The 18813-nt window shown below is 36.0% G+C and overlaps 1 protein-coding gene and 1 pseudogene across 1 annotated transcript in view; both read left to right on the plus strand.

Moving 5' to 3' along the window:
* The window catches only part of Spag16 (sperm associated antigen 16), a 1066789-nt gene that overhangs the window by 103217 nt on the left and 944759 nt on the right, over positions 1-18813 (plus strand). The gene's annotated exons all lie outside the window — the stretch shown is intronic.
* Positions 6121-7273, plus strand: LOC124981332 (transcription factor IIIA-like; annotated as a pseudogene).

Below are 18813 nucleotides of genomic sequence, written 5' to 3' on the forward strand. Positions count from 1 at the left end.
CTCAGCTCTGAGAATTACGGACCTGACCATATCATCATGTTTAGCTATGATAGCACAAGCACACAGTTTTACTTTTCCATCTGATAGTGTTGGGTATCTGCTGTAACCATGTTGTAAGTTCTCTGGAATACTTTATAGTACAGAATTGTGGCAGATTGATCAGAAACTCTGGGTGTGGAGAAATAGAAATAACTGGACTGTTTTTATGAGACTGTCATTATTCTTCACATATTTACAATAAAGTTTAAATCGAATACAAAGGAATAGGTAGCCGTGCTTTCTGTTTTTATTTATATATCTTCAAAGAATCCTTAAAATCCTATGTTTTATAATTTATTTTAGACACTCTCTTCCAGCATATAAATTAGGAAACATTAAATGAAAAGTATGTGGTAGAAGATAGTTTTCAAAGAGAGGCTTCTTAAGTGAACCATGTGTTTTCTTGCTGCTGTGACCAAAAAGTCCTGTCAAGAAGAATTTGAGGAGGAAAAGTTTATTTTGGGGCTCATGGTTTCAGAAGTCTCAATCCACAGATGGCTCACTCATTCCTCAGGGCCTAAGTGAAAAAGAACACCATCGTGGAAGGAGGTGGCAGAGGAAAGCAGCTGAGGACATGGCACCAGGCAGGAAAGAGAGAGAGAGAGAGAGAGAGAGAGAGAGAGAGAGAGAGAGAGAGAGAGAGCGCTCATGTGCCTTATCAGGGACAAAATATATGTATATGTCCCAAAGGTATGCCCCCACTGACCCCCTCCTCCAACCACAGCCCATCTGCCTACAGTCACCATTCAGTTAATCCACATCAGGGGGTTAATGCACTATTTAGGTTAAGACTCTCATAACCCAATCATTTCACCCCTAAACTTTCTTACATTGTCTCACACATGAGCTTTTGGGGAACTCCCTGTAGAATATAATTGAGCTGATGTTGCATGATTTCTGAGACTGGGTCATAAAAATAGATTGTAATTTCTCAACTTCTTTTGGTCTCTTGAACATTCTCTGGTAGAACTCAGCCATCATGTAACAGTTTGATGCCCCTTAGACCACCACGCAATGGATTCTTGCCACATGGAGAAGCCACCTAGAGGTGTGGCTAGTTGTACAATCATTCTGTCTGAGGTACCAGAGGTGATTAAATAAGCCGCCTCGGACTTTGAGCTAGTCAAAGTCCCAGATGACTTAAGCCCCAAGCACTTTGTAGTTGTAACTGCATGATACATACCACACGTGAAGTATCTACCTGAGGCCAGGTCAATCTCTAGAACCATAAGCAATAATAATAAAGGTAGGAAGTTTTACAGGATTTTGTTAATACACGAACTTATAAGATCGTATGCAAAATATTTCATTAGCATTTGAGAGAGAATAATATTTCGTCCTAAGGCAGCATTCTTTTATATGGTCATCTCCAGGGGCGAGGCATTTACTGTTCATGAGTCAACCTTGTACATTTTATGGAAAAAGTTAGGTATCTGATTTTCCTTATTCTGTGTTTCTGCTCTCCTCCCTCCCTTAGAATTCTCTCCAGAGATGCAAAGAATATGCCTACTACTGTTTTGTACTAAAACTTTAAATAGTTAATATACACACCATCATATGTGCATCTCTCTGATTCTGGCTTTATTTCTCAGTTTCTTCTTTTCCATAGTTCCTTCCACAGTTTTTATACTTTCTGGGTCCACAGAGTGCTTTGTTGTAGGGTTTTAGAGTACTTTTTCTCTGTGACTGAAACTACATCATCTTTAAAATTATTATGTGTGGCAGACAGTCTACATTAATTTAAAAGCATTTAAATTTAGAAATTCCTTTATTTTATATTTCTCTGCCTTTGTTTTGAAGAAAAGCAATATTGTAAACTTAATTGTGACCTTAGATATTATATATTTTGACAGTTTTTATATTATATGCAAATATAATTCGAATTTTGGAGTTCAAAAAAGGCACATCATAAAAAAGATCTCAAGGAAAATATTAACTTTCTTTTTTTATTTTTATTTTTTTATTTTTTTTTTTTTTTTGGTCTTTTTTTATATATTTATTTTTTTTTTAATTGTATACAAATGGGATACATGTTGTTTCTCTATTTGTACATAGAGTCAAGGCATACCATTTGTGTAATCATACATTTACATAGGGCAATGATGTTTATTTTTTTTCCCTTCCCCCCCACCCCTCCCACCCCTCTTTTCCCTCTATACAGTCCTTCTTTCCTTCATTCTTACCGCTCTCCTTATCCCTAACCCTAAACCTAACCCTAAACCTAATGCTAACCCCTCCCACCCCCCATTATATGTCCTCATCCGCTTATCAGCGAGATCATTCGTCCTTTAGTTTTTTGAGATTGGCTTATCTCACTTAGCATGATATTCTCCAATTTCATCCATTTGCCTACAAATGCCATAATTTTATCATTCTTCATTGCGGAGTAATATTCCATTGTATAAATGTGCCACAGTTTCTTTATCCATTCATCAACTGAAGGGCATCTAGGTTGGTTCCACAATCTGGCTATGGTGAATTGAGCAGCAATGAACATTGATGTGGCTGTATCTCTGTAGTATGCTGATTTGAAGTCCTTTGGGTATAGGCCAAGGAGTGGGATAGCTGGGTCAAATGGTGTTTCCATTCCAAGCTTTCTGAGGAATCTCCACACTGCTTTCCAGAGTGGCTGCACTAATTTGCAACCCCACCAGCAATGTATGAGTGTTCCTTTTTCACCACATCCTCGCCAACACCTATTGTTGCTTGTATTCTTGATAATCGCCATTCTAATTGGGGTGAGGTGAAATCTTAGGGTAGTTTTGATTTGCATTTCCCTTATTACTAGGGATGTTGAACATTTCTTCATATATCTGTTGATTACTTGTACATCTTCTTCTGTGAAGTGTCTGTTCATTTCCTTAGACCATTTGTTGATTGGATTATTTGTATTCTTTGTGTAGAGTTTTTTGAGTTCTTTATAGATTCTGGAAATTAGCGCTCTATCTGAGGTATGGTTGGCAAAGATATTCTCCCACTCTGTAGGCTCTCTCTTCACATTTCTGATAGTTTCCTTTGCTGAGAGAAAGCTTACCAAAAGTGCTATACAGATTCAATGCAATTCCAATTAAAATCCCAATGATGTACCTTGCAGAAATAGAGCAAGCAATTATGAAATTCATCTGGAAGAATAAAAAACCTAGAATAGCTAAAGCAATCCTCAGTAGCAAGAGCGAAGCAGGGGGTATTGCAATACCAGATCTTCAACTCTACTACAAAGCAATAGTAACAAAAACGGCATGGTATTGGTACCAAAATAGACAGGTAGATCAATGGTACAGAATAAAGGACATGGACACAAACCCAAATAAATACAATTTTCTCATACTGGACAAAGGTTCCAAAAATATGCAATGGAGGAAAGATAGCCTCTTCAACAAATGGTGCTGGGAAAACTGGAAAACCATATGCAATAGAATGAAATTAAACCCCTATCTCTCACCCTACACAAAACTCAACTCAAAATGGATCAAGGACCTCGGAATCAGACCAGAGACCCTGCATCTTATAGAAGAAAAAGTAGGTCCAAATCTTCAACTTGTTGGCTTAGGATCAGACTTCCTTAACAGGACTCCCATAACACAAGAAATAAAAGCAAGAATCAACAACTGGGATAGATTCAAACTAAAAAGCTTTCTCTTTTTTTATTTTTAAAAAAATTTGTTCTGTTTAGCTGTACATGACACTAAGAGTGTACTTTGACATATACACACAGGGAGTATAACTTAGGATCCCATTTGATGTTGTACATGAGGTGGAATTACACTGGTTGTATATTCATATATGAACATAGGAAAGTTATGTCTAGTTCATTCTACTGTCTTGCCTATTCTTATCCCCACTCCCTTCCCTTCATTTCCCTTTGTCTAATTCAATGAACATGTATTCTCTCTCCCTCTCCCCTTACTGCATGTTAGCATCCAGTACATTCAGCCTTTGATTTTTCAGGACTGGCTATTTCACTTAGCAGACTAGTCCCTAGTTCCATACATTAACAGCAAATGCCATAATTTCATTATTCTTTATGGCTGAATAATATTCCATTGTGTATATATATCACAGTTTCTTTATCCATTCACCTGTTGAAGAGCACCTAGCTTGGTTCTGCTGGGGTCCAGCCCTAGCAGCAGTCAGGGATCCGAGGCGGATGGGAGGCGTCGGCACGGTGGAGAAACAGCACACAGAGACACCAAGTGTTCTGAGACTGAGTCTGAATCTTTATTGTTCAGAGTCTTTTTGTTTGTTTTTTCTTTGGTATCGATTACATCATTTCATGGTTAATACAAGGAAATGTTAAGTAAAAAATCTTCAAGAGTATAATTAATGATCTTATTCAATAAACATGTTTTTTTACTGCATGATAGCTTAAAAAGAAAAACAGTTCCCAGCAAGGTAAAGGGCACCATGCTCCGTTTAGTTTTAATTTCCCTGAAAGAATATGACATTAAGTTTCTGTAGAAGTTACCCCTTCCAAGAACTCTAATGTTAGTTATTAACGGTGGAATGTTTTTTGTTATTATAACAGAGTAGAGGAATCGGCTTATGGTTAATATTTATTCTATTTCATGTACTGAATGATGGACTAAAACTCTAACTAGACATAGGAAGAATACAAATTGTACTTATGATTAACCTATTTATTTATTAAGTGGGAAAAATATCCTTAAACTTAACCATAAACGCTAAGAAAGCACTGAAGACCAAACACCACATCAAAGCTCAGAGGAATTCTCTCACATAGTTATGTATAACTTTTAGAGACTTTGTATACTAAAAGAAATTACAGGCTCCTTACAAATTTGAGCAAATCATAATTGCTTATTTATAATTTCATCTAAATATTAATATTAAACTTTATTGTATATTATTTTATGTCCCAGCACCATGCAATCTCCCCAGTATTCTTTATAATCTGAATCTAAGGATATATTGACTATTAGTATTAAAAACAACTGCACATGGAGACATGCCATGCCTATGGCCCCCAAGAGGGAGGATGATCTTTCAACAGAACCGTGTCAAGTGTCAGAGTGGTAGGAAATAGATGCGTCATGGTTCCATAGCTTGACTATTGTGAATTGAGCAGCTATAAACATTCATGTGGGCAATCATTGTAGTATGCTGATTTTAAGTCCTTTGGGTATATGCAGAAAAGTGGGATAACTGGGTCAAATGGTGATTCCATTCCAAGTTTTATGAGGAATCTCCATACTGCTTTCATAGTGGTTGCACCAATTTTCAGTCCCACCAGCAATGTATGAGTGTGTCTTTTTCCTCACATCCTTGCCAACAAAACTTTCAACATTATTTGGAAATAATTTGCATCTCTTAAAAAATTCAGTTTAAGTGGATTATCTAAAACTTTCATCATGTGTTTAAGATTAGTCTTTGAATTAACATGCTTTTTTAAAAAATAAATCTCAAGTCTTTATGTTTAAAAATGTATTAAAATTTAAATATTAGTTTATATCATCTAAGTTTCAATTTATGTTATTCTTAATTTAGGTTATGACTTTTAGGTTTTTAATTTGTTATTTTAAAACAGGAAAATAAATGTAAAAATGGAGTGTTTAGGGAAATCTCCCTATATCAGAACTATCACATGATTAATACCAAAGTGACATTGTGTCACAAAGCACATGCCTATTCTTTCAGTATATATCTAATGTAAAAATCTAAACACTGTGACTTCAGTAGGAAGCCTGAGTACTTTAAGTTTAATGCAAAATAAATAACTACTAAAAACTGAATTTGACCAGGATCCTTGTAAATGAGAAAGGTGGACATTTAGCTCTAATTCATTCATTCTTAATTATATATATTCTTAATAATATATAATATATAATAATATATTAATATGTAATAATATATAATGCATTAATGTATAATGATATATAATGCATGTTCTTAATCATATACATATATATGTATATATATAAATATATAAATATATAACACACACACACACACACACACACACACAAATAACTGATGTCACTGTCCTGGTCTTATTAGAGTGTGCTGTTTCTTGTGATATAGTAAAAATTATACTTCACTAGCAATTTGATAATAATTTATCAAATGCTCAGGGCAGCGGGTGGGGTCCCGGAGCGTTCTACCGCGCCCTCGGTTTGGCTGCACCTGGCTGCGCGCCTGGCCCGGTGGGTGGGGACCTGGGCGCTCTGGAGCAGCTGGCCTCAGTTGCAGGTGGTGTGGTCCTTGACCATGGCCGACTCATTCCAGTGCCGCCCCCGCGCGCTCCCTGGGCTGTTCATCTGTTCCTTCCCTGACTGCAGCGCCACCTGGAAGCTAGATGCATGCACTGTGTACCGTGTGCTTGTGACTGTGAAGGCTGTGGCAAGGCCTTGGTCAGGGACTACCGTCTGAGTCACCACATCCTGATTCATAGTGGAGAAAAATCGTTTGTTTGTACAACTAATGGTTGCGATCAGAAATTCAGCACAAAATCAAACTTGAAGAAACATTTTGAACACAAACATGAAAAGCAGCAAAAACAGCATGTATGTAATTTCAAAAGCTGCAAGAAGGCCTTTAAGAATCATCAGCAGCTGAAAGTCCATCAGTGTGAACATACCAGTGAGCCCCCATTCAGGTGTCCCCAGGAGGGATACAGGAAGTACTTACCTCGCCCCGTAGGCTGAAATGACACAGAAAGGTCCACGGGCTATATATGTCAAAAGGGATGTTCCTTTGTGGCAAAAACATGGATAGAATGTCTAAAATACGTGAGAGAAGCCCACAAAGAGGAAACATCATGTGAAGTATGCCAGAAAACATTTAAACGCAAAGATTACCTGAAGCAACACATGAAAACTCATGCCCCAGAACAGCATGTGTGTCAGTGCCCAAGAGTAGCCGTGGTAGAACCTACACCACTGTGTCCCATCGCCAGAGCCACATGCTCTCTTTCCATGGGGAAAAGCGCCTGTTTGTGTGTGAACACACTGGCTGTGGCAAAGCATTTGCGATGAAACAAAACCCCGTGAGGCGTACTCTTGTGCATGATCCTGACAAGAAGAAAATGAAGCTTAAAGTAAAACCATCTCGGGAAAAACGGAGTTTGGCCTCTCACCTCAGTGGCTACATCCCTCCCAAAAGGAAACAAGAGAAAGACTCATCTTTTCCTAAAATCAGAGGGTTGGGGAGCTGCATAGAAGACAAAGTACTGTCCACAAGGCACCTAATGAACCTTGTTGAAGGACTTGACCACTGAAGTTTTTTCTTGCTCAGAAGCCTGTTTGTCTTTATTAAAATCACTGATGCAGAAAAAAAAAAATTCTGACTTAAAAGCGTTTATAGTTTTGAAAACATCTAATTTATTTTTTTATTATTTTTTATTTAGCTTTTAATTTTTTACAGACTACATTTTGATTCATTGTACAGAAATGGGGTACATCATTTCGTTTCTATGGTTGTGGACCCTATGAATTCATTTTGTTCTGTCTTTTCCTCTCTTATTTTATGTGATTAATTTTTCATACAGTTAAAAATCTTTATAGGTAGTTAAATTAACAAATTATCCCCCCCTCTTTATTTTTGGTACTGGGAATTGAATCCAGGCATGCTTTACCACTGAGTAACATCCCCAGCCCTCTTTATTTATTTATTTATTTATTTATTTTTGAAATGGTGTCTCACTATATTGCTGAGGGTCTCACTAAATTGCTGAGTCTGACCTTGAACTTTTGATCCTCCTGCCTAAGCCTCCTGAGTCGCTGGGATTATAGGTATGTGCTATTGAACCTGGCTAACAAATTATCTCTTAATGTTTATATTCATTAAGTAATTAAGTCACCACAATTAATATTCAGAGAGCATCTACTGTTACGATAGAAAATTAAGTAAAATTGTCATGCTAGCTAAGAAAATGGCATTTATTCAATGACTTGAAGATAGTTTCGGACTATCTTTTGTATCAATGAATCTAACTCTGTATAGGTGATTTTTAGCACTAAATAGTTTATTATGGATTTATTAGTGCATTATAGTTATGCGTAGTATAACCCCCAGAAGACATGGGATAGGGTAAAAGTTTTGGAAGACTGCTCATTCATTGAATTATGACTTGATGAAATTTGAGAGTAAAACTGCCCAGTTGATCATTGTACACATGAGGCTGGAGATCAGGAGAAACTTATCTCACAATCTCTGGTAGGAGGAAAATGGAGGGCCTGTGGTTGCTATGAGGAGGAGGATCTATGGTAGGGAACCTGTTTTCAATGAGGGTAGGAAACTGAAACGGTGCTTTGCAAAGATATTGAGTACATAGGGGGGTTGATTGACATGATACAGGGATGACCTGAGCATGCAGTGAGGAGTGATCCTGCACTTGGAATAGCATGAAGATGTGATGGTGGGAAAGCATGGAAGGCCAGAAGAGAAACACATGTTGTGCGGTAACATGACAGGCAGGATGTCATGGGCAGGGGTTCACCTGCCTGAGTTTAGCAAAAAGAATCTGTAATAGAAGCCCCTCATTGTCTAAAGGGACTGGGAGAAACTTTGTCTTCTTAGGTTGAATGTACTTACAAAGTTCTAGTTTGTGGTAGAGGGGGAGACTTCAAATGCAGTCTAAGTCTCTCTCTTCTCTCTCTCTCTCTCTCCCTTACACACACACATACACTCAAATTGTTGGTGAGCTACAAGCTTGTGTTTACACAGACTCTCAGAATGTATTAACAGCCAGGTTTTGTGTTCTAAGGTTCAGGGATAGAGTTCCCATAGTTATAAGCTCAAGAGCCCAAAGTAGATCAAAGACCAACTTGGTCACTAGAATTCCAGATCAACTTATCTATAAATACTTTTCCAGGGTGTGTGGCCCCACTATTGGTATTCTGAGCACAGCATACTTTACAATACTTAAATGTTTTAGGCAGTATTACTTACTGACTTTTTTTCTCATGCAGTACTCAGATGAATATTTGCATGACTTCCTCCCATTGAACTCTGGAAGTTTTAGGTCTGTCTTGATTATACTGGAGAGCTAAATACGAGTGTTTACTATTCTTTTATGAGTCAGTCTCTGGAGTGCAGTTATAGGAAGAGACAGGGGAAAGGCCTAGGAAAACAAAGATTATTATACTCACAGTCACAGAGACAAGAGGCAGAGCACACCATGCCAGGTGGGAAGGATACAGAGTAGTCCAGAAGCAGAAGACAGGCACAGGTAAAGACTAGGCCAAAACCTTTTTATTAAGGTTTGCACAGGAAAGGAAAGGAAAGGCAGGGCAGGTGAAAAATATAGGATAACCTAGTTTGAGTGATTTTAGAGGGCCTTAAACTGTAGGGGTGGTTCCGGGTTGCATGGCACTCGGCTTTGGGATGATTACGGCAAAGGAGTTTTGCTTCCCAGGGTATATGGACTGGATTAAGGGGGTAAAACTGGATTGGTTGGTTAACATACCAATGTCAGGATCCTGGCTGTCTTTAAGAATTTACTAGTAACAAGAGGTTATATGTCAAAATATTATAATATTCAGAAAGTTTTTAATAATTGAATGAAAGGGACAGTATTTGGGACAAAGCATACCCTTTTGTGGCAAACCAACTGGGAAACTATGCTTTGTGGGGATACAAAAATGACTTGAACATGGTGTCTGTTCTCTAAGTGCTTTGTCTGTTAGGGAAGAGAATACATGCATGTAAGAAAATGGATTACCTAGATGATACAGGAGATTAGTTCCAGGGAGATATGTTAGTATAGTGCTGTGAATGTTGAGAAGAGAAATATATTTCCAGTATTTCTGAAGTCCATGCAAGATAATCTTCTTTTTACATACCACTTTTCTCAAGTTTATGGAACAGTAAGTTCCTTTTGGTCCATGATGTTGTCCTCGGTATTTCTGACTGAGTCAGAGATGTTATGAATGAAATATACAGATAGATGCCAGGGATTCTGACATCTGCTTAATAATTTTTTATATCTCCACAGTATCTCATTTAGAGAAGATGGTATCACATATTTGAGAAATTACTTTTGTTCAATATACATTGCATAAGGAAATAGACCTATTTTATCCTTTTTAAACTATAGCGTTCCAAGTATCTCATGGTCATATACAAATGCGGAATGGTTTTAAATTTCTTTATGAAAAACAATGTTCCTGATGATTTAGGTGTTAATTAATTTTGGTATATCATAAAGGAGTTTCAGTACTTTAAATGTTCAGTAGTACATTCCCATTGCAAAACATTTAGAAAAATACAGGAAAGTGCAAGGAAGAAGCTAATAACCTAAAATCCTACTACTCTGAAGTATTATTATTGTTTGAATGAAAAGTTTTTTATTTAGCTGGCAGTATACATGTTATAAATGCACAATTGTAAACACATGGTTATATATACATTAGCTTGTTTTGGTTTTGCAAAAATGGGACCATATTATATATAATTTGGAAATATACTTTTTGCTTATTTATAAATTGTTTCCATATGAATGTTTACTTAATTCATCATTTAATTAGAAGATATCTTACTACTACTTTTCCTCCTATTATTTTTTCTTTTTTAAAACACCAAACTTTGAAATTTATTGTTTTCCAACTTTTAAGTGGTTAAGAAAGAGAAAAGAGAAATGACAGATATGTAGTAAAATTTGTTATATGAAAAAATTTTGATAATATGTCTTTAGTACTGACATCTAATGCTTGATTTACTGGTTTTGGAGCGATATATTGGTAAGTCAAACATGATATCCATCTTCAAGTTAAAATTTTTATATCTTAGATTTCTTATTGTGCTCCCCTATTTCAACTTACTCAGTTGAGTGGGAATTTTGACTCTAAATTTAAAGAAATTAAAGAAATTACTTTATCATGAAGTATAATTTATATTATGAAACAAACATTTTTATAACATTTTTGAGACCGTATTAAGGCAAATGGCATAGTAATATGAGGATTGTGCATGTTTAGTTTTTCTAAAATTAGATTATTTGGCAATGCAGGGCTGTTTTGTAGACCATTACTGAGCATAGATAAGAAGGAAATAACTAACATTTTATTGGTTTATACTATGTGTTAGGAACTGTATTCCATGCTTAACTTGCATTATCTCTTTTTAATTTTGAAACAATTTTCCTCTGTATTAGTGAGAGTGTTCTCCGGAGAGACCAAACCAATAGAATATAGGTATTGATAGATTTGAGAGGAGTATTTTTTGTTTTTGTTTTTAGTCTCCAAATATGGAGAATAAGATGTCTGGCAACATTTATAAGTTAGAGACCCTGGGATGCTGTCCTAGGATGCTGGAAGCATGGGTTAGTTCAAGTGTACAGGCCCCCAAACTCAGGAGGTACAAGGAGGGCTTTGGTGTAGGTCCTGGAGTCTGAAGACCAGATTATATGAAATTTTAATGTTTGAGAGCAAAAGAACATATCCCTGCTCCAGTAGAGAGAAAGCAGTCCATTTTTCCTCTGTTTTTGCCTTTCTTGGCCTGTAGCTTGTTAGATGGTACTTGTTATGGTTTAGGTATGAGATGTCCCCCAAAAGCTCATGTGAGACAGTGCAGAAATGTTTGAGGTGAAACAATTAGATGATGATAAATGTAACCTAATTAGTCTGTTAATCCATTTGATGGATTAATAATTGGAATGGAATCCTGGGTGTTAGTGGTAGATAGGTGGGGGTGTGGCAGGAGGAAGTAGGTACCTTGGGGATTTTATCTTGTCTCCTTGGCTTCTTGCTCAATCTCTTTCTTCCTGGCTGCTGTGATCTGAGTGACTTTCCTCTACCATGCTCTTCTGCTGTGATGTTTAGCCTCGCTTTAGGCCCAAGCAATGGAGTCCTCAGATCATGGACTGAGATCTCTGTAACCATGAGCCAAAGCAAACTTTCCTCTTCTAAATTGTTCTTGTCAGGTATTTTGATTGCAGCAATGAAGAACTGACTAAAACAGTACTTGGTCCCATTAAGGGTTTATCTTCCCCACTATGTACACTCACACTCATATATCAATCCCCTCTGGAACACCATCACAGGCACAACCAAAATAATGACTTACCAGTTCTCTAGGTATTCCTAATTCAGTCAGATTGACACCTAAAATTAACCAGCACAAGCTCCTTTATAAAGACTGTAAGACAGTTGGAAATACAGTAGTTCTCCCTCATTTATGGGTGATATATTCTGAGAGTCACAGTGGATGCTTGAAATTGCAGATAGTACCAAATCTTTTATATATACAATGTTTTATTCTTATACATCCATACATATGGTAAAGTTTACTTGATAAATTTAGGAATAGTAAGAGATTAGTAATAATGTGGAATAATAAAAGATATCTTTCATAACAATATGCTGTAATAAAAGGTGAACACATTCTCTAAAATATCAAACTATATTCACCCTTGATTTTGTAATGGTGTGGGATAATATAGTGCATATGTGATGAGAGGAAGTGAAATGCTCGATGTAGGTGCTAGGCCAGAGCATTAGGCTGCTGACGAAGGGTTACCTGGACACAAGCATGGCAATGTTGGGAGAGTCGATCTGTTAACTGAGATGGCAACTAAATCCCCAACAGGCTGGTAGTATATACAATGTGATATACAAGACAAGGGAAGGATTTCCATCCTAAGGAGGTCAGAGTGGGATGGTGCAAGATTTTATCATGTAACTTAGAAAGGTATATAATCCAAAACTTATGTTTGTTTCTTGAATTTTTCATTTAATATTTTCATACTGCAGTTGACTGGAGGAAAATGAAACCAAGGGAAAAAATGGGAGGGAATCAAGCTAAAAAGCTTCTTCACAGCAAGGAAACAATAAAGAGCATGCAAAGAGAACCTACAGAATGGGAGAAAAATCTTTGCGACCTGCACCTCAGATAGGGTGTTAATTTCTAGGGTATCCAAAGAACTCAAAAAAGCTGAACAAAAAACCCCAAATAACCCAATCAATAAATGGGCAAAGGAACTGAACAGATCTTTCTCAAAAGAAAAAATACAAATGGACAACAAATATATGAAAAACTGTTCAACTTCTCTAGCAGTTAGAGAAATGCAAATTAAAACTGCACAGAGATTTCACCTCACTCAATTATCAAGAACTCAAAAACAATATATGTTGGTGAGGATGTGGGGAAAAGGAAGCATTCATACATTGTTGGTGGGGCTGAAAATTGGTACAGCCATTCTGCACCAATTCCTCAAAAACTAGAAATGGAAACACCATTTGACCCAGTTATACCATTCCTTGGCACATATCCAAAGAATTTAAACCAGCATACTACAGTGACACAGCCACATCAATGATTATAGCAGCTTAATTCATAATAGCTAAACTGTGGAACCAACCTAGATAGCCATCAGCAGATGAATGAATAAAGCAAATGTAGTATACATATACGATGGAATATTACTAAGCCATAAAGAGAATGACTTTATGACATTTGCCAGTAAATGGATGGATCTGAAAACTCTCATGCTAAGTGAAATAAGCTAATCTCAAAAAGCCAAAGGTGGAATGCTTTCACTGATATGTGGAAGCTAACTCACAATAAGGTGGATGGGAATGGCAGGAAGGAAAAGAATAGAAGTTCAGTGGATTATATAAAATGGAATGAAGGGAAGGGAAGGGAATAGGAAAAGGAAAGATAGTGGAATGTATCTGACATAACTTTCCTATATACATATATGAATACACCACAGCAAATCTCACCGTCATGTATATCTACAAGAATGGGGTCCTAATTAGAATAAGATATAGTCCATCCCTGTATAACTGTATCAAAATGGATTCTACTGTCATGTATAACTAAAAAGAACAAATAAAAAATTAAAAAATTAAATTTTACAAAGGTCTTACCACTGTTTTACTGTGCTCTTAGCTACCTCATATTTTCTTTCGAGAGACATTTATGTTTAAACATTTGTGTTTGTGCTTCTTTCTTTTAGTTAACTTCCATTACTTAATAATGTCATTTTATTTTCTGACTTATCAACTTTGATCTTATTTATTGACTTCCTTCTGTTGGTTAAAGATTTAGGGTTACTATAATTTCAACCTTCTTGTTCCATTCTTGGTATAGTTGTATAGTTGCATCACAATCTTTAGTTACTTCATTGGAAAAAAGTAATACATTTTATGTACTTGAGACATAGTTTGTTTCATAAGCTGTGTAATTATCTCTTGTATCTTTCCTTTTGTCATTCTCTCCATTCCTTTACTCCTAATCTGCCCTGCTAGTTTCTTAAAAAAGAAAGCTGTGCTTTTATTTTTTTTAAAGTCAATAAGAATTACATTCTAATCTATAGCCAATATTTTAAATTCTAAATCTTTCATGCTGTCTGTTTTAGTTAGCTTTACATCACTAAAACAAAATATATGAGCTAATCAACTTATAAAAAGAAAAGGTATATTTTGGATCATAATTTCAGAGGTTCCAGTCTATGATCAGTTGACCCCATTGCTTTTTGCCTGTGGTGAGGCAGCACATCACAGTGGGAGGGCATGGCAGACTAAAACTACTGACCTCATTGTCAGGAAGCAACAAGTGAGAAAGCAAGGGGTCAGAGTTCCACGATCCATTTGGGGACATCCTCACTCCTATCAGTGACCTCAGCGCTACCTGTTAAAAGTTCTGTTTTGATAGCTCCCCCCAGGGGACCAAGCTTTAATATATCAAACTTTAAGGGGCATTTAAGATCCAAACTATAGCATTTTCTATAGGTAGTTTACAAATATTAAACACTAGTAAAATTATAATTACTATGATAATTGGAAGTATTTGCTGCAAAACTAGGTAGTGTCTGTGAATACATTCTCCTTCTGGTTCTGATCATAATTGAGACTGACACAACCTGCATGACTTAATTTCAAAGAAAGATTTTTTCTTTCTTTTTTGCAGCCCTGAGGGTTGAACCCAGGACCTTGTGCATGCTAGACAAGCACTTACCACTTAGCCACATCCCTGGCCCATGAATGCCCTAATTCCACATGTTGAAATCTCAAAAGATCAAAATCCTTAAAGTCTAAGATCCCCAAACTCACAAAATATTAAAATCCCTAACTTTGAAATCCTGAAAACTTCAAATTCCATGAAAGAAAAGACTATGAAATAAAAGGAGAGCCAAATTCTGGGGAAATGATTGGTCTTGAGATATGATGACAAAAACTTCAGTTTCAAAATGTGTTGTTTGGCTCTGTTGGCATGCCTTGCAGTTGATGAAATTCCATGAATGAAAGCTGGTCTTGCCTGAAGAAGCCAATGAAGTTACTGACTGATTCAAAAATAATTACAAGCAGGGTAACACATGCAACAGTTCTACTGTTCAGTCACCATTATTGTTTCTGCCAAATTTGTGCTGTGTATAAAGATGCATGCAAAGTGAATTTCCACATGCACAAGACAACATAGAAGCATGGTGCAGAAATCAAGAAAATTTAATAGGAAATGCTTATGTCAGTGTATATCCAACCCAAAAAGGGCTATGTCATGTAGGAAATGAATGTGAACATGTTCACCAAGGAGAGCCATGGAAAGAAAGAAAGAGAAAGAACAAAGGAAAAGGAAAAGGAAACAGAGCTATTCATCTTCATGCAGCCTGCAAAATGTAATTAATGATCACGAAAGTCAGCCAGTTCTTATGGACTACCTGAACGCAATTATTCATAATCTCTCCCCAGAATATTCTTTTTCATATGTTGAACTTGTTGTATTTTTTATTTGCTTTTGTTATTTTGTTTTTTAAGAAACAAACAAGACAAAATTGAAAGTGTCACATTAGCTTTTACAATTCATAAATTCCCACGGTGAAAGTATAAAGTGTGTAAATACTTAGTTCTTATTTGTTTTGTTATTTGTTGTAGTTTCAACTCCACAAAGGTGCATTATCACAATGTTGACTTTGTGTGTAATCCTTGTGTATGTGTGTGAAAACATTGAAACTTCCTCAATAAATGAAGAGGTGCCCCTATGTATATCTGCATTTGTGAAAGATAAAATTTATTTAAAACTCAGTTCTTTGACTGACTGCATAGAGTGGTGACCCATCCTAGTTTTTTTTAAATTAAAATACAGGCTGTCTGTTGTGGTATTTCAGATGATTGCAGTTATAAAGCTGGGGGCACAGTTACAACTATAGTGATGTGTGTTTCCACATTTTGCTTTTGACCTATTTCTTCATGAATACAGAATGTCCAAGGACAATATTTTGTTTTTACATCCCATGAATATGCAAAATCAAGCCAGATTTTAGTTTTTTTCATATTGTAACATGCTTTATTTTTAATTTAAAATTTTTAAATTTTATTTGTTCTAATTAGTTGTACATGACAGTAGAATGCATTTATACATTTTGATAGCTAATACATAAATGGAATGTAATCTCTCATTTTTCCAATTATACATATTGCAGGATCACATTGGTCATGTAGTCATATATGTACATGAGGTAATAATGTCTGTTTCACTCTACATGCTTTATTTTGATACAGATTTTCCACTCAAATGTGTAATTTGCTTTCATATTTTCTGTTTAAGAAGTGAACTTTTTTCTCTCTGTACTTTTGATTCTTAAATGTCTATCACCTAGAGTCTATTTTATTCTTTTGAAGTCTGTTATTTCCAGTGCTAATGAGAGTTAGTTGCTTTATATTTGGAAGCTGTCTTTCCTTTGCAGTTATTTATTTTTCTTTGCCTTTATATTTGTGTGTTCTCTTACTGTGTACTCAAGTTTTCCCAGATTCTCATTCACATCTTACTGTCTATTTAATGAAGTACACCTCTCTACTTCACCTTTCCCTGGAGGTCTTCCTTGGATACCTTCTGTCTTGGTGCTGTTGGGAGTGGTTACTATCTAGGCCTCTGCCCAAACAGCATCCTGACACTTCCACTTACTGTTTTACTGGATGTTATTTGTATTGTTTCCCTTTACATTTTATTAAATCTTGCTAATGTACTTTATTAAGTAGCCTCCTGAGATAATGCACAATACATACCAAACTGTATTTTGACCAAGAATGAAATTCTAGAAAAAGTTCTCTCTGGGGACATGGGGCAGTGGTAGATTGCTGGCCTAGCATGCACAAGGCCCTGTGTTTGATCTCTAGCATTGCTTCCCACTCTAAAAAAATAAAGTTTTTTCTAAGGACTTTGAATGAGTTAATTTGTTATATTTGAACATCCAGGGATGCTAACAGTCTGAAACCAATTTAATTCTCTTTCCTTTTAGGATCTCTCTCTCTCTCAATCTCTCTCTCTCTCTCTCATTTGTATTGGGGATTGAGTCCAGGAATACTTCACCACTGAGTCACATCCTCAAAGTAAAAAAAAAAAAATTTGTTTTGAGACAGGTTCTTACTCAGTTTCTTAGTGCATCATTAAGTTGTTGAGTTTGGCCTTGAACTTGCAATCCTCCTGCCTTCGCCTCCCAAGTCTCTGGGGTTATAGGTGTATTTCTTGTTTTTTTGAGTTTGCTGTGATAAATCTAAGTACTATATAATTTAATTTTGTAGAACCAGAAAAATATTGTATATTCAATGTTCTTTATAGAATTCTTAGTTGTTTGTGGATCCTCTGAATTAATCCATGTTTCATTTATACAGTCCCATATTTCCCATTCATTTCTACTATAAGTTTTTGTTTTGAGAATGATAGATTTGGTTTCAAAGAGATCTTTCTTGTTCTCTGATATTTTTCATGAACTCCTGCTCTTGTTTAATAGATCTTAATGAATACAATACATTTTTTAAGGATAACAATTAGATTTGTTTGTATTATCTTTGGATCTTGGCAGTGTACTTTTATCTGGAACCTTCTTTTATTTAAAAAAATAAATTCTTTTTTGTATGCTGCATGAATACCACAAATGACTTCTGGCTATTGATTTTATGTTTACTATAAATAATGGTTCAGTATAAAATATGAGTGGGATCTCTGCATAGATTAGTTGGTATGTCCTTTGGTAAACTTGGCATATAATGGGTGGATGTGTAGCAGATCACTGATCTGGGGCTTTTAAATGATGGAATTCAGGGGGCTTTGATAATGGGTACTATTTTATTTGCTAACACCTATATTAATTGTTAATTGATTTACTTGTTACTTTTTTTCTGCATTTTGGTAAATTTCTTGAGAAATGTATATCCCCCTATCCCAGGTCTAAATGCCCAGCTACTGATTCTTGCTATTGCAGGTATAGTGTGGTAGGGGTAGGAGTAGTGGTAAGGAGTGGGAGTAGAAGAGTCAGCTGCCTTTGTGGGCCAATGAATCCTCTGTTTCTAATTCCCCTTCTCTCTTCTGTTGTAAAACTTCCCTGCTTTTTCCTAGTTCTAGTCTCTCTGTGAATTTGACGATCAAGTTAGTTGTCTCTGAGCTTTAACTTTCATGAAAATTCAAGGCTGTGGTTCTCCCTCTTTGTTTCCTCAGTCAATATTGCCCAGTCACTCTCTTTCATTTCTTGGTATCCTGTTTTGTTTTCTATATCTTACTATGATTATGCCTTTATATTTTCTTTTATAGTAAATATTTAAGCTATTGCTCTTCTCATTTTCATTCTACTACCTTTTTCCTCCCATTATTGAGCTTGTACAGGAGGTTATCTTAGTAGCAGTAGTTGGAGCCAAACAAAAATAAGGGATGAAGAGGAAATTGCTTATAGAAAAGGATCATATTCTGAAATTTATAATATTTGTATTGCAATTATGAGCTGGTAAACACTCAAGAAATACTGAGGTACAATAATGATTAAATGGTATTAGGGTTTGGATGTGAGGTGTCCCCCAAAAAGCACATGTGTGAGGCAAGGTTCTG

Source organism: Sciurus carolinensis, chromosome 3 (assembly GCF_902686445.1).
Source record: "Sciurus carolinensis chromosome 3, mSciCar1.2, whole genome shotgun sequence".
Taxonomy (NCBI): Eukaryota; Metazoa; Chordata; class Mammalia; order Rodentia; family Sciuridae; genus Sciurus; species Sciurus carolinensis.